The sequence below is a fragment of the Ptychodera flava genome, chromosome 4 (genome assembly GCF_041260155.1).
Source record: "Ptychodera flava strain L36383 chromosome 4, AS_Pfla_20210202, whole genome shotgun sequence".
NCBI lineage: Eukaryota > Metazoa > Hemichordata > Enteropneusta > Ptychoderidae > Ptychodera > Ptychodera flava.
The window spans coordinates 3,187,153-3,201,476 of NC_091931.1; the positions used below are offsets into that span (position 1 = coordinate 3,187,153).

Below are 14,324 nucleotides of genomic sequence, written 5' to 3' on the forward strand. Positions count from 1 at the left end.
CGGATAGTGGACGTAAAAAGATTCAGAAGTATAATCCAAAGATGAAACATATAACTTTCATAACTTCCGAAGAGGATGGCGATTCCTGCGACAGTGCCCTACTGGAACTGAAACGGATGAGCATAGATATGTAAAACCAGTTTTCATCGGCGCCGCAGTACTGGAACTTTCTAAGCTGCTTATGTATGAGACGCATTACAATTACTTTCGAGTCAGTTCCCTGGAATACGATTAGCCTACATGGATACTGACAGTTTTGTTTACAGTGTACCGATCCCGGATCCGGACGTAACTTTCAATGATATAGTCCGAGAAGATGTGGAAAAGAATGGTGAGAAGTCTATATATGATACTAGTGGGATGAGTGGACCCATGGTGACCCCCAACTTTCCGAAGATTAATAAAAAAGTGATAGGTAAATTTAAAGATGAGTTGAATGGTGAACCTATTCTTGATTTTGTCGGCATACGCTCGAAAGTGTATGCTTTTCGAACTCCAACTTCGGAGACGAAAAAAAATAAAGGGGTGAAAGATGTTTGTGTTAGAAAACATTTGAACTTTGAAGATTATAAAGATCTGTTTGAAACTGGGAAGGAAGCCGGAGCCGGCACAGTTTGTACAGTTTGTACGGAAAAGGCTGGAGAAATCCGTAGTGAAAAGCGTAGTAAAATCATGATGGCGCCAAATGATATCAAACGTGTGCAGTTATACAATCCAGACACAGGCGAATGGCTGGCAGAAACATGGCCGATAGGACGGACGACGGGTCATGGTTAATATTGTAAAGACTTTAATCTACTATTTTCAATAGAGACCAGGGCATCACTGATAACATAAATGTGGGCAAATATATTGTCATCGCGAGCGTCATCGCCAACCTTAATTGAGCCTCTTTCTTCAGGATCTCAAGCTGTATTCCGTCCTTTGTGTTCATTACTTTTAAACCATTTCCATGAAACTCAATATCTTTAAAGCTACGCAGATCGATAAACAGACAGAATTTATTCTTCAAATAATCGGCCTCATCTATATCAATTTCACACCAATCTTTATCTTCAGCAAAATACCGTCGCACCTCTCGCCAAAATTGTCTTGGTATCATCTTCTGAGCGTACACTTTATTTGCAATGCCTTCGATTGATACAGACACAGATTCAATGGATGGGTTAAAGAAAAGTTCACTGTTCAGTTCTGTCTGATTCTGATTTTTAGTGAAGAGTATAGCGATACCTCTAATGCTACGTCGTGGTACATTTATATTTTCATTGATAACCGTGTCCGATTCTTTGAATGGGATTGTTCTAAAATAATGTATATGCTCGTAAAGGTAACTTTTTCCACCGTTGTAATACCAGCAGTTGACCTCGCGAGATCGAGGTCAGAAATTGTCTCGTATTCCATTTGAATGTTTTTTAATTTATAATTGGTTGTAACAACCTGATTACTGATAAGTAATTGGGGGGCGGGTGCCAACGTAATTTCCCATTCGATATGACTCCCTAACGCTTTTGGATATGCAACTCCATGGCCTGTTATGAGGGGTGAGTGAGACGAATAGCATATTTTGTTTTATATGTGTCGAAAAGTAACTTATCACCCACGACGTTTTGATCTCCATCGGTCGAACCGCTTCTTAATTTTCTTAGATTTTCGTTCTGAATTCCGTACAGTGTCATGTTCGTTCTCTCCTTTTTATGTTTGAAGAGATCGCGATAACATTCAATAAGGTTATATTTATTCAAATCGAAAAGTGTCTGACCCTCAAATGTGAGTTTCATACGCTCCACCAAATTTTTTGCAACATTTTGTACTACTCGGTTATATTCATCTCCCATTACTTCGAGATCAAAAACCAGGTCGAAAGTATCTGGAACTAAGAGTACTCCGCTTTCTAACTTCGGACATCGTATGATAAGTGTCTGGCCTGGATCTGCCTCACTTGGATTATGAGCAATCACGTGATGAGTTCTTTCTGACTTTGTTCCATTCGGTATTCGGTTGGTGAAAGTCGGTGATAATGTTCTATCGTACCCCATTTTTCGTGTAATGTATATAGTAGAAGAAAAAAAGGAAAATTAAGTTTCACTTCGTGTATATAATGACTTAGAAGAAAAAATCACATCTTTACGTAAATATTTCCGTCTGCCTGAAAGATAAATCGATTACCTGTGTCGCGAATCAATCGAAGAACCCAATATTCTTGGAGATGATGAGCCTCTTGGTCATCCTCAGTATCCTGGAATACAGCTATGAATTCTAGTCGCTTAAAGAAGTTAGTCTTTTGACATTCCTTCACGAAAGCTAATATGTTATGATATAGATTATCATCTTTGAGTCGGACACCTGGATTTGCTCGAAGTATATGTCGATTTACTCGTCGGAGTTTGCACCATTCCAATTCGACGGAGAAACCAAACAGGTCTTTATTTTTAGAAAGAAACTTTGCAATATTCTTTTCACCAAACATGTCGATGCCGTAGGGGTGTCATATATTAATACATAATTTTATTTATAATGACTAATGTTAAACCAGTTAAAAATATCCATAGCTGTTCTCCGACAAATCCGACAACCGATCCTGCTGTTTTTAATAGAAAACTGACAAGGGAGCCGATTAAACCTGGTATTGCAGCAGCACTTTTTGCGGCCAATGTTTTTAACCATTCGCCAAATTGCTTTACAATTTCTTTCGCTTTTGTATATACTTTGGGCGGACCTGAACCAGACCCGCCAGTTCCTGCTCCTCCTCCCCCTGCTCCCCCTCCTCTAGTCACAGCCAGAGCAATTGTTGATATTGTCATTCCAAGGGCAGTCAGTATTGCAGCGATTGTAATACCATTTCGTTTAAATAACTCTGTCAGCTTCAGCCTCAGTGATAATTCTGGATCAGAAATTATATCACGAAGAGACCTAGTCGTAGCCAGACTTTCACGTGCCCCACTGATCTTGCCATTTTCGTATTCAATTCGATTGTCAATTTTAGCTTCTCTTGTTATGAGTTCAGCTAGTAGTTTTTCAGCTTTTACTTTTGCTTGGGTGTGTTCTACAGGAATTTCCTCTAACTGTTTTTCAACTTCTCTTTTCTCTAGCCTTATTTAACTTTTTCGTTGTTAAGCTCGCCAAGACGCATATTCGCAATCCTTAATTCATCATTAATAGCTCTATATTCTGGGTTTAGATTGTTCCATTGTTCGATTTTATTTCAAAAGCTTGTATTTTATCTGCATTACCAGAAGCATCTTGTCGTAAGAATGTCAGTTTATCTTTGTATATACCCATGTCTTTTGGTGTCATCTTTTCAGCCGGTATTTTATCGTTTTCCACATCTAAAGAATGCAATTCACGACTCACATTTTCGGACTCACTATAATTATATACTTTCCTTACAAATTCAGATCCTCCTTCTACTCTTTTTACTGTCTCGAGTGATCTAAATCCACGTCCTGTAGTTTTTGATAGCCTGAGGTTTTTATAATACAGCTTTCCATACCTAATCTTTGCATTCAAAATAATTCGTTTCGTGCTGCTTCATCAGTAATATTATTCTCATTTAAGAATTTTTCAGCCATTTGTATTTCGATTGTTACTCTCTGTCTAGTCGAAGGATCTACCTGCGGGCTCTTCGCGCTTGAGCTATCCCGGTAAGGATCGACTTCTGCAAGGGCATTATCATCGTCTATAAAGAATGTTTCAGCAGTAGCGTCATCATCATCATTTACATTTGCATCATCGAAATCCTGGAGTGGTATATCTTCTCCTCCTTCTGCCATATTGTATTTCTATATTACTACAATTATTTTTTATCCCCCTTACATATACAGTAAAAATGCACATCTCAGTTGTTGAAAGCGTTGAACAATTGGCTGATTACATAGAAAGAACAAGTGCTGCATATCGACGAAGTTATAAATTAATGGGTCGAATTGATATGGCTCTTAATATTACTAAAGGAATTCTTGTAAGCTCTGCTGTAATAGCGGCAATTCCAACAGTTCCGGTACTGTTAGCCTTAACTCCTATACCTGGCGTCGTTATTGATGTAATACAAGGAAAAACGGGTGTAGCAAAGAGACGAGAGAAATATAAACATTATTATGTTCAATATAAACAGCTGCTTACACAAATACAAGAAAAAGGTGCAACCCTTCGGAACGAGGAGGCTCCGGGGTCAGAACTTATTCAGGACATATTTCATCAGGCGCTAGAAATTCAAAACAAGAAGGATTTAGTCCGCCGCTGGAGCGATATCTACGATATATGGATTGAATGGATATGAAAGTTAGTTCGTACCGATAGGAACTCTCGTGTTCAACATCAGCTAGACTCCGCGACTGACTGACAACGGGGTAAAAAAAAGCTCCTTTATATAGGCTAGTTTGATGGTGATGACTCACACGGAATTTCCCGTACATGTATAAACATGTTGTGTGTGACTCAGCAGGGAATTTCCCCGCTTAGTTCAGGACAATGCACTGCTGTGCGTGCGTGAGTTCGTATATAGGTCAGGGTTATACTTTAGTTACATGGATGGTTAATTTTTCCTTCGCTTCATGTAGATAAATGAATAAAATGGGGTGTAAAATTCTTACTTCATCCCAGTTGTCCACGTTTACTTTACTACTAATATTCGATAAGTTCAACTCTTAATCGTTCTTGCATGTGAGTTTGACCCAGAGTGTGACCCAAAGAGCCCTCTATCGTTAGTTTGATGGAAACGGGGGCAGAATACATGGCCATCATGTTGCTTTGCTACAGCACCCACTTGTCGTACATAAGAATGTTACATTAATCTTTCATTTTTTCAAATTGTTAAAGATGTCATATATCTACAAATTATTTTATGAATGTCACATTACGACCATCAAGATTTTAAAAAACTAAAATTTTCACTAGTTATAAAATGTACCAGTCAAGCTCGAGCACAGTAATGAGATCACCCAGCACGGGCGGCCGCTCACAGCTGTTTACCAGCTTTCATTGGCCGAACCCGCGTACTCGAAAGCGGGATACACAGTAGCTGTTTGTATTCACGGAGTTTTTGTGTGGTCGGTGTTAGTTTCCACAGTTTTTATATGCTTGCTAGTTACTAGAATGCAAACACAGCGAAAGAAAACACTCATAAAGAAACAGCACTGCTAAACAATGTCAGTACGATGGGTGTCTACTAAGAAGGGTACAGCCGCATATACAACGTAGCTCTGCATGGCAGGGTTATGTGTTACCCATTATAGGGCCTCACACCACAGCCCGTCTGACTGCCATAGACAAAATCACTGGTAGCACCTCGGAAATACGGCCCGCAGTTTCTCCGCCGAAACAGCCGATTTTGAATCCAAAACTTGCATTGATCTACTTTTTCGAGCACACCCACCTCGCTTAGGTACATGATGTGCTTAGCTGCGCTTGTAAATTTACGCAGAGCCCAATTTTCTCTCTATATGCGGGGGAAGCGTTCGTATCCGCCGCCATTGTTAATCTGATTCAACCCATGAGCACTCGGGGTAAAACAAGCCCTGCAAACAAAAGAGCATCGCGATATCGAACTTTAAAGTCGACAATGAAATATGTAATAATTCTGATGAGAAAAAATATTTACAGGATAGACATTGTTCATCGTCGATAGTAAGTAGCCGAGTGATTGTTAGAAATCATGTTAATTACAGACTGTTACGTCGCGATGTTCATTTGTTTGCAAGGCTGGTTTTCGCACGAGCTTGGCCAGATCTTAAAGGTTGCAAAATCTCCGATACATATCGGAAAATATTTACCGCGATTTGACAAATCTGTAGTATCGTCCGTTTTTCGAAGTTGGGGTAGAAGTGAGGAAGTCGTGCTTGCTCAGATCTGTAAAGTGATGAAATCTTCGATATAAACTTATATTGGATATTTACCCTTGATATGGAAAATCCAGTCATGAGTATCGTCTATCGCTGTAAAGAATGTATTTCGTGGAAGACCAGCCAAAACTCCCGATGATGTCAAATCGCTCCTCTGTCCAAGTCCCGATCGCCAAGTAAAAATTTTTTAAGCCTACATGTAAAAAATGTATTTCGTGCAAGGCCTTCCCAGAAACTCCCAATGATATCCGATCGGTCCTTTCGACGAAGTCCTGCTAGTGATTATGTGTATGAAAGTTTCGTGTGGACATTTAAGAAGTCGAAGTTAAGATTATGTAAGAAATTTGATTTTGGAATTTCACAGGCCAAAAATGTTTTGGCTGGTCTTCCACGAAATACATTCTTTACAGCGATAGATGATACGAGATCTTTAATATCGCCGGTAAATATCCAATATAAGGCCAAAAAAAAAAAAGAAATGTTTCTGGTCAGCGCGCGCGTCACTTTAACAACAGCGCGTCACCCTTTTTTTTTCCTGGTTTGAGGCCGGCGGCTGTGTGGCAAACTACATAATGATTACTATAACACCAAACCAAAACGGCTGAAGAGAAAGAAAATTCTTTGGGGCACATGATCAGTGACTGCATGAACAGTTTAAATGGTACTATATTGATAAAATTACAAAACTCAGTGTTATCCCCAGGCCATAGCGGTCCCGCTACGCTTTCGCCTCCCCCCCCCCCCCCCCCCGCTACGCTTTGATTCTCCCCGCTACGCTTTAAAATATTCCCGCCATCCTTAGTTCACACGCTCTGCGTAGCTACCAGCTGATGCATGCATTGTCTACACATAAGCGCTCACTGCAACTTTTAACCTGGTGAAAGAGTGGAAGGTGTGAAGTATGGTATGCATCAGATAAGTTGTCCGGAAGTGTTGAGAGGAACGTTAAAACAATAGAAGAATCGGCTGGGTTGTTCACAAATTTTCATTCCAGAACGAGTATTACGACCAACAAAGACAGTATACATCGCGGACAAGTGTTCACAGAGGTAGGCGGTGTAGCACTAGCAGGGCCTGTAGCAGCAGGGCCTTTGATCACATTCCCATGCTTTGATCAACGAAATGGACCGCAAAAGAAACAAGAGTTGACTGGTGAGGTTGATTATGATTGTACAACGATGAGTTTTGTCTGAGTACGATCACGATCGCGATCGAGTTCACATTGCATAAATTTCAATATGGCGGCGGCCATGTTGGTCGACAGGTTCATAACGTGTTGACATTGATCCTGGCGTCGCGTGTGGTTCCACTCTGACACGTTCTCTGAAAGATTTTACACCTGATTTTCGAGGGATTCTAGTTGTACTAAGTTCATGTCTTGTGATCATCTTGGTGGTATTTTTAAAATCAAGAATCGAACGACGATGTTCAGTGGAAGTAGAAGTTATGCGGGGAGTGGGGGGGGGGGGGGGGGGCCGCTGGTTGAAATCTATCCCCGTGATGAAAAATTATTCGCGGTGATTGTCGTTCAAAAATGATATAAAATTCAATTGCATTTGAATTGTGTAAAGCTTAAACTTGTGAATTTTCCTCTTTGTTGGCAAGTTTTGACAATTATTAGCAATATATGTATTAATGAACTCCAATGAGACGAACCATTTCTTGCTCTCAAAGTTTCAATCTGAATCTTCTGTTTTAATTGCAATTGTAATTACAATACTATGATGATTTATTTAAGTGTAATAAAGAGTTTCCATGATGTTCAAACTGCACACTTTTGTGTTACCATTGCATTTTGTTGTGAGTGTACATGTATGTGTGGATGCATGTGCAAGCTTACATCCATATGCAAATATAAATTAATGATATGCAAGTGATTATGCAAATTAGCCGCTAAGCTTTGGCGCTTTAACTGACCCTGCTCCCTCCTTGAGGAGGAGGAAAAAAAAAAAAAAAAAAAAAAAAACCGCGTCGCCGCACCATTTTTTAAAGAAAGGCCTGACCAGAAACATTTCTTTTTTTTTTTTTGGCCTAAGCTTATATCGAAGATTTCATCACTTTGACAGATCTGAGCAAGCACGACTTCGTCAGTTCGACACCTACTTCGAAAACGGACGATACTATAGATTTGTCAAATCGCGGATAAATATTTTCCAATATATATCGGAGATTTCGTCGAGCTCGACTTACATGCTAATACATACATGTGAAGTTGCCCTCATTTCTCTTTATACAGTCACAGAAGTGAATAGCGCGGAGAACAAACAGTAGAGAGAAATTTGAAAGTGTGGAGAATTATGTCTGAGCAGAGAAAATTGAAACGATGCAGAGAAATTTTAAACAGAAGAGAGAAATTTCAAACAGCACGGAGAATTTCCAACAGGGTGGAGATTTTTACATGGTGCAGAGATTTTTACACAGCGCTGAGATTTTTTTTACACAGCGCAGAGGTTTTACACAATGCGGAGAATTTCCAAGAGCGCGGAGATAAATTTTACACTGCTCGAAGATAAATTTCACACAGCGCAGAGAACATTAAACAATCTCACTCTGTAGAAAAGCCTTTTTAGCAACATGATGGCCCTGTATTCTGCCCCGTTTCCATCAAACTAACGATAGAGGGCGCTTTGGGTCAAACTCACTCCAATTAGCCCTTTCGTACCTATGGGATTTAAGTTTGAGTTCGTCTACTTCAACATCTCTTGTCGCATTAGCGCGTGCAAATATGTGGCAAATTTGAGCTGCATTTTATTTGAAGGGATAAATGGTGACATTGCCTGGACTTAGGTTTCCCTTCAAACATCACAGAGATTTTTACATAGCGCGGAGATATATTTCCCTCAGCACGGAGATTTTTACACAGCGCGGAGAATTGTTTTTTTCGTCCACAGTACAGAAACATTAAATAATCTCACTTTGTAGCAAAGCCTTATAGTAATGATGATCGCCCCTTATATTCTGCCATGCCCTGTTTCAATCAAACTAACGATAGAGGGCTCTTTGGGTCAAACTCACATGCAAGAAGCGATTGAGAGTTGGCCTTATTGAATAATAAATTTGAATAGGCCAGAAGGAATAAACGCAATGTGCCCAGTAATATATCTACCCTGATGATCGCCCAGAACAGCTGAAAGAGGACACATCACCTGGACGCGATTGGTCACGCTAAAACAACGTTTTGACTTATTTGATTTAAAGTCTGGTGCCGTCGTATTGATGTATATATTGCATCTGCCTTCTGTTTTATTCACTGTGAACGTTTGAGGACCGGGCATTGTCACGACTTAGATCAACGAAATTTCAAATCGAAAATGTCAAAACCAGTGTTTTATAATATGATATATCAAGAATCACGACATCAGAAGGGATGGATGCTATTTGTCACGGATTTGCTGCAGTCCGTTACATTATTCGGCCAACCATTTTTTCACCCTAAAATCGGAACATGAAAGGCGAAATATGGGTTAATTTCATGATTTCATCGGTTCACTTGACCATTTACATTAAAATTGGACCAAAGTCGATCTTGAATTTGCTCTGTTAGCATTCTATTTCTCCATTAAGAACGACACGTTCAGCACGGTATCTTTTGCGGCCAACCTTATTTGTAATCAATAATGCCAATGGAAATTACATATTGGGTGAAATACTAAATTTGGTGTTAGTTTTCGTGAATACGAATAGCGACCTCAGTGACAAAACTTCTAGTTATGCAACATGTTAAACAGCAAATCGAAATTAGAAATTAGGAATTGGCTCCACGTTATTTCAATTGACCCATTTTCAATATCACTTCTGCAGAACCTTGACCCGATTAGTTCAGGTTAATATAAGTGACACTGAAGTAAAGCCACCGGACACGATCATGACATAATTATAACAAATTCTTGGAAGACCTGCACTAGATGTGACAATTTTATAAACCATAGGTGCGCAAATTTATAGTAATTCTTAGCTGTGATATTGCAGTGGTACTAGTGGCGTCCATCGAACGTGCCCGGGTCAAGGGTCACCGCCACAGTACCACTGCGAGCCAACCCATAGCTTTCTTGGTAGTTTACAACGACACTGATAGGTGTTGATAATTTTGCTAAGCTCGAGAATTTTCAGCCTCTTCCCGACCTGTCCCTGGCAGCCCATTGAATGTAATCCAAATGGTTGCACTCTAAGTACGGGAAATTTGTCGCCCCTTTAATCAGCGCATCTGTCATCCAATCGCTGCCATCCGACTTTCAAATACCCGTACTTGTGGTACTAAAGCCAGTCAGCCTTTTACCGGACACTTCTGTTAACCTGGTCACGCCGCCTGACATTATTATTCAGGCGTATTATGTCCGGAAAATTGTCAGCTTTTTATCGGATACACCTGTCGCCATTTACCGCCGCCCGTCTTTCTAGTCCTCGGCAATTTTAATTGGCAGTGTTGCCCACTATATTGAGCACATTCGTCGCCTAATTCCCGATATTCGACAACATACATCCGTACTGTCAAGACTTGGTTTGACCACTCGGGAGTAGTACGAGACTTTCTTTTCTATCAGCACGGCCGTCAACTGCCTCCGGGAAGATAGTAAAATCCCCGTAGAACTGTGCCACTCCCCTAAATCAATAGGCATTTCCACCATTTAATATTTGCTGACTCATTGAAAGGTAAATTTGTTTAAAAAAGAAAACCAATCTAAATTGATGTTTGGCAGGTATAGATATTTCCATCTGCGGCAAATGTAGACGCAGAATAAAATTTGTTCATTTTTGTCTTTATTTACTTTTCTGACATGATATTGGTATTACTGCAACGGCATAGTTGTCGGCTTCTGCCAGTTTATGACTATTGAAATTCCCGCACTTTAGGTATGGAAGATAGTCGGCTGTTTACCGGGCACTTATCGCAAGCTGCCCGCTCAGAGTCATTCAATTTCACGGACCTTAGATAGGGCATATTGTCAATCCTTTTTTGGGTAAAGCTTTAGCTAACTGCCCGCTGAAGGCCGTTCCAATACACATTCTCGGGGACTTTGTCGCCCCTTTAATCAGCACACCTGTCGTCCAATCACTGCCACCCGACAATCAATTACTCGTACTTGTGGTACCGAAAATTATCAGTCTTTCATCGGACAATCAGTTACCCTGGTCCCGCCGCTGACATTCTTCTTATTCACGCACTTGTGTAAGGAAAATTGTCGGCTCTATACACGGGTCAGAAAATTCACGCCGCCCAACTTTATTTACTTTTCTGACTGGAGATTGGTAGTACTGCTGCGGCATACCATACTTGTCGCAAGCTGCCCGCTCATAGTCATTCAATTTCACGGACATTAGGGGAGAACCATTTGATTTCGGGGGGGGGATATGGAGGATTTGAGAAAAAAAAATTGTCACCAGGTGAGATAGAAGGAAAAAAAATTGATCCTGTCATGGCCTGAGAAAAAAACAAGCGACCTAGCGGCCGATATAGCTCCGCCGTGGTTTATGTAGAGAATAACTTTTTTTGACACATGTGATGAAGAAGGTGGAAATCTTTGATAGCTCAATGCAGTGGCCAGAGAAAAGTGGCTAAAATAGCTGCAAAAATACACAATTGAAGATTTCATCATACTTTGAATATATCACATCGGATCATCCCTAAGAACATGTCAACCAAAGCTATCTGATGAGTAGTTTTTTTGAGAATAAAATTTTCTGACCAAAAATGGCAACAATTGCCCCCAAAATAAAAATTGCAGATTTCATCATCATTTCAATAATATCATTTAGTTAATCTATAGTAACCTGTATACCAAATTTCAAAGCTATCAGATGAGTAGTTTTGGAAATACACAGTTTTTGACCAAAAATGGCAAAATTGCCCCAAATTACAAAATTGCAGATTTCATCATAATTTCAATAAATATCATTAAAGTGATCTGTAGGAACTTGTATACCAAATTGCAAAGCTATCAGATGAGTAGTTTTGGAAATACACATTTTTTGACCAATAAACGAAAAAAACTGCCCCAAAAGTGCAAATTGCAGATTTCATCATAATTTCAATAAATAATTTAGTTAATCTGTAGGAACCTGTATACCAAATTTCAAAGCTATCAAATGAGTTGTTTTGGAAATACACATTTTTTAACCAAAAACGGCAAAAATTGCCCCAAAAATACAAAATTACAGATTTCACAATAATTTCAATATATTACTTAGCTCATCTGTAGAAACCTGTATACCAAATTTCAAAACTATCAGACCAAGACCTTTTGAGAAATACATTTTTTGACCAAAATGGCAAAAATTGCCTTAAAAATGCAAATTTGCATATTTCTGCACAATTTGAACAAATCTGAAATAGATCATCCCTAAGGACATATGTACCAAATATCAAAGCTATCTGACTGGTAGTTTTGAAGAAGAAGATTTTTAAAGATTTTTTTACCAAAAATGACAAAAATTGCCTAAAAAATACAAATATGCAAATTTCACCAAGATTTGAAACAATCTAAATGAGGTCACCCTCAGTAAACTGCATATCAATTTCAAAGAAATCGGACAAGCGGTTTCAGAGAAGAAGATTTTTTTACCAAAAACAGCAAAAAATGCCCCAAAAATACAAATATGCAAATTTCACCACGATTTGAACAAACTTAAGTGAGGTCACCCCAAGTGAACTGCATATAAAATTTCAAAGCAATTGGACTTGCGGTTTCAGAGGAGAAGGCAATTGTTGACGGACGACGACGACGGACGACGACGACGACGACGGACGACGACGGACGACGACGGACAACGACGGAAAATCAACCTATTTGATAAGCTCCGCGTCGCTGACAGCGGAGCTAAAAATTGTCATGACAGACAGAAGTGAAAAAAAAAATTGTCACAATGCACCAGAAATTAGCAAAATTTGGAAACCTTATCCTCATGTATTCTTTGCCGGCGCGCCGCCATAGGCGGCGCAAATGTTTTTACCACAAGCAATACTTATGTTTTTTTCCTAGCACTTATGATATGAGCATGCACTTCATAGGTCTACTTTACACCTAAGTACACTCAATATTTTCCTTCCCTTTTCTGACCCAAGAAATCATACTTCAGGATTTCTGTTGCAATATCTCAATGGCATAGGCACTGTCTAAAGAGGACTATTTGACTTCTGTAAATTGTGAAAATTTAAAACACAAGACAGGAGTCAATAAACTAGTGTTAAAACCAATATATTATTTTCTCAATATAAATATGTTAGAAAGATGTACCTTGACAATGAAAAATTGACGAACAACAAATATAATGAAGTACAATGTGTGAGCCTTGTTTCTCTGACCATAAAAGATAACATCTTCCCTGAGAACTTACATCGATGCCTTCTAACAGTTTTACTGGTAAAAGACAAATTGAAATACCTCTCGGATTGCACTACACTGCATCGTGGCGCACATCAATTTCTCAAAATTTTCACAGGATCAAGGACAAAACTGAACTGTTGTGAATTCATCCTTTATTATCACAGAAACATGTTTTAATTTACCTCAGTTCAATGACCATTTTGACAGTTAAACATACCATGTTCAGGCTTTTCATTAGAAGCTGGCAGCTGGAGAAATGACACAAGAAGGTCACAGATTTTCCGTTCCTGTATATTCATTTGTCTTCAGTCTCTGGCATACAGAACTGTTTTTCACAAATTGTATTGTCATTGTTTGGTTGTTGAATATTGTGACTCAAACACTGATCATGCAAAAAATGTAAAAAATATCAGTGTTCAATGTCATTTTCAAACAGTTTTACCGAGTGCAAAATAAACTGAAACTCCTCTCAGATTGCACCATTAAACACATCAATTTCTCAAAATTTCCAATACGAGAGGGGGAACCCCCCTCTCGTGCTCTCCCCCTTGGGGTATTCTAACAGTTTCACTAAGTAAAAAAATTAAAATCACATCTCAGATTGGACCAGACTGCACCATTGCACACATCAATATCTTACAAAATTTCCATGCAAGATAGGGGAAAGCCCCTGTGACACTTTCCCTCTAAGCCTCTCGCGTGTTCCCCCCCCCTGTACTTTCAAATTCTGCCTGGTCAGATATCCTAGTGAAAACCCTGTCATAATACCCATCCAACCATCCTATATGGTTAGATGCTGCGTGATGGGTTCACCTTTTTTGAACCATCATGAGATAACTGATGATAGTCTAGCAGGGTACATCAGGATTTGAAAGGTCTTTACTGTTGCTGTATTTTGTAAATTTTACAATTACATGTATTGGTATTTAACTTTTCTGAGTAGGGGGATCAGTCAAAATTTCAGAGTAAGAGAGGGAGGTTACTCAAATTCATCATGCTTGGCAGGGGGGGTCACTCGAAATTTCGGAGTTTCAGGCCGTAAATAATGACGACTCCCTTATATACAGCGCATTACAAACTTGATGACCAATTAAAAAAAAATTGCACTGCTACTACATTTGAAAAAAAAAATTGATGCAGGTCTGACAGTAGAAAAAAAAATGCT

The 14,324-nt window shown here is 39.3% G+C and overlaps 1 protein-coding gene across 1 annotated transcript in view; it reads right to left on the reverse strand.

Annotated features, from left to right (window-relative positions):
• Positions 1-14,324, reverse strand: part of LOC139130693 (E-selectin-like) — a 160,805-nt gene that overhangs the window by 25,151 nt on the left and 121,330 nt on the right. The window lies entirely within an intron of this gene.